This window comes from Gekko japonicus, unplaced genomic scaffold (genome assembly GCF_001447785.1).
Source record: "Gekko japonicus isolate JY-2015 unplaced genomic scaffold, Gekko_japonicus_V1.1 scaffold5677, whole genome shotgun sequence".
NCBI lineage: Eukaryota > Metazoa > Chordata > Lepidosauria > Squamata > Gekkonidae > Gekko > Gekko japonicus.
In genome coordinates this window covers 41723-44863 of record NW_015173865.1, presented here as the reverse complement: position 1 = coordinate 44863, position 3141 = coordinate 41723, and positions in this window count along the sequence as shown.

Genomic DNA, 3141 nt, shown 5'->3' with positions numbered 1-3141 from the left:
CTGATCTTTGTAGCCTGGAGATCAGTTGTCAATCTGGGGGGGGGTCTCCAGGCCGCACCTGGAGGTTGGAAACCCTAGTTAGTGCATAGAGGGCCTGTGGCTGGGGGGGGCGGGCAGGGGCCGCTGTCGTGCCTTTAGCAGCCGGAGACCGAACCCGGAACCTTCTGCATGCCAAGCAGATGTGATTTCACGAAGCCTATATTTCTCCGTAGAGATCCTTGAAAACGAGACCCGCTGGGTTAAGTGGGGTTCATTCCTCAAGTAAGAGTATCCGCCGGGAATCGTCAGTTGCTAGGTTTTGGGGGCACAGGTGAGTGGAAGAAGAACACCTGCGCTGCCAGCACAGGGTCCCCCAGCTCAATGCTTAGTTCTTGGCGCCGTTAAGAGGATCTTAAGTAGTGCTGCTGAGAAAAGTCCTTCTGAACGGAATGGCTGCCGCTGAGCGTATCTGTTTAAAATACGTCCCACTTTTTGCGAATGCCAAGAGACCCCAACCCCCCCAAAAAGCACTTTACGGTAATAAAATGATACATTTAAGACACAATACATTTAAATTTAGAAGAAGAAGAAGAGATTGGATTTATACCTCACCCTTCACTACACAAAGGAGTCTCAGAGTGGTTTACAACCTCCTTCCCCCTCCCCACAACAGACACCCTGTGAGGCAGGTGGGGCTGAGAGAGCTCTGACAGAAACGGCTCTTTTTCAAGAACAGCTCTTGTCAGAACTATGGCTTGCCCAGGGTCATCCAGCCAGGTGCAAGTGGAGGAGTGGGGAATCAAATCCGGTTCTCCCAGATTAGAAGAAGAAGAAGAGATTGGATTTATACCCTGCCCTTCACTACCCAAGGGAGTCTCAGAGTGGCTTACAAACTCCTTTCCCTTCCCCTCCCCACAACAGACACCCTGTGAGGTAGGTGGGGCTGAGAGAGCTCAGACAGAAACTGCTCTTTTTGAAAAACAGCTCTGACAGGACTATGGCTTGCCCAAGGTCATCCAGCCAGGTGGAAGTGGTGGAGTGGGGAATCAAACCCGGTTCTCCCAGATTAGAGTCCGCGCACTTATCCACTACACCAAGAGAGAGCTCTTGACGGAAACGGCTCTTTTTCAAGAACAGCTCTGACAGAACTACGGCTTGCCCAAGGTCATCCAGCAGGTGCAAGTGGAGGAGTGGGGAAATCAAACCTGGTTCTCCCAGATTAGAGTCTGGAGACCTCCGGGTGACATCACCAGGCCGGGCACGTTTGCACGATCCAGGCATTTTGGGGGTGGGGTTCCCCCTGGTGCCCCAATCCGGGCAGGCGGGATCATCGAGCAGGGGTTTCCCCATCCCCCCGGGGGGGGGGGACCTGGCAAGCCTAGTATAAATTAAATACATCAAAATAAGTCTTTTGTCCTGACCTGAATGGTCCAGGCTAACCCGATCTCATCAGGTCTCAGAATCTAAGCAGGGTCAGCCCTGGTCGGTCCTTGGGTGGGAGACCACCAAGGAAGCCCCGGGTAGATGTGCCGAGGCAGGCAAGGGCAGACCACCACTGTTCATCCGCCCTGACCTGGATAGCCCAGGCTAGCCTGTTGTGTACCTGCCGCAGCTCAGTTCACACCAGACGCTACAGGAATCCGACTTTGCACAGATAGCAGCTCACCTTTTCAACCTGGCACGTGCAGATGCTTCGTAGAGGCGGCACCCCAGTTTCAGTGTGACCCTGGGCGAGTAGAAAGTGCCACAGAGGTTTGCATCAGTTGATCGGGGCGGGGGTGTGTGTGTCAGGAGAAGGAGACTGGGTTGCTGGATGCACTCAAGGACTGTGCCGTGAAGCAGATGGACACAGAACCTACCAGGGGAGAGGCTATCCCTATGTCGGGAGGTGAACGTTCCCTCTAAGCTGAGTTAGTGTGAGCTAGCTCACAGTTTTTTCCGCCTCCAGCTCACACGTTTTTGTCTTCGCTCAGGAAGGGATGGCTCCAGAGCAAACTGATTTATGCAGCAGTCAAATCTCCCGCTCACAACTTTAATGCCATTCGCTCACAAAGTATAATTTTTGCTCACAAGACTCCAAAGCTTAGAGGGAACATTGGTCGGGAGGTGAATGTTCCCTCTAAGCTGTGGAATCTTGTGAGCAAAAAATTCTACTTTGTGAGCTACTGGCGTTAAAGTTGTGAGCAACTGACCTGGCTGCTGCGTAAATTAGTTTGCTCCGGAGCCCTCCTTCCCGAGCTGAGACAAAAATGTGTGAGCCAGAGGCTAAGAAATTGTGAGCTAGCTCACACTAACTCAGCTTAGAGGGAACAGTGGTGGTGGATGCTCCTTTGCTGGACGTTTTCAAGCGGAGGCTGGACGACCATCTTTCGGGTATGTTGTAGGGCTATCTTTTGGGTATGCTCCTGCAGAGTGCGGGGGGTTGGACTAGATGACCTTCAAGGTCCCTTCCAACTCTACATTCTATGATTCTATGATTCTGTCCCGGACCTGGTCCTAAGTAATGCTAAGTAAGACCTGAAGAACAAAGTTCGAGTGCGGTGGCACCTTTGAGACCAACAAAGTTTTATTCAAGGTATTATTAGCTTCCGTGAGCACGCACACTTCCTCAGATACAGTGAAATGGAAGTTACCAGTCCATAGGTAGGCAGAGGGTGAGCAGCAAATCAGCATACAGCGTACTTAACAGATGCAAAGACCAAACTGGAATAACAGACTTAGTTTATATGGTCACCATTTATTTGGGTTTAATTCGGGGGGGGCGTTAGTGAAGGAAATACATATATCAAAATCGGAGACTGATGAGCAGATTAAAGGATACACCTGCCCATCAGTCTCTGATTCTGATATATTTATTTCCTTTTTTAAAAATACAAATCAATTTTTAGTTTTTTTAAAGACAAAAACAGACACGTAAGAGGGAAAAAATATTCTTACAAATTCTTGTTTAACATACTCATCCCTAACAACTAGTATCTATATTTCACCATATATAATCGATGATCAGGGGTCATTTCCTGCGGGAGCGCACTGGAGCGGAGCTCTGGCAGTAAGGAGCCCAGGGGGCGGGCACATGCAACAAGCCCCACCCCCTGCTCCCAGCAGCCCTCAGTCAGGCCACAAGGAGCAAGAAGCAGCCAGGTAAGTTGCAGAGCCCCCCCT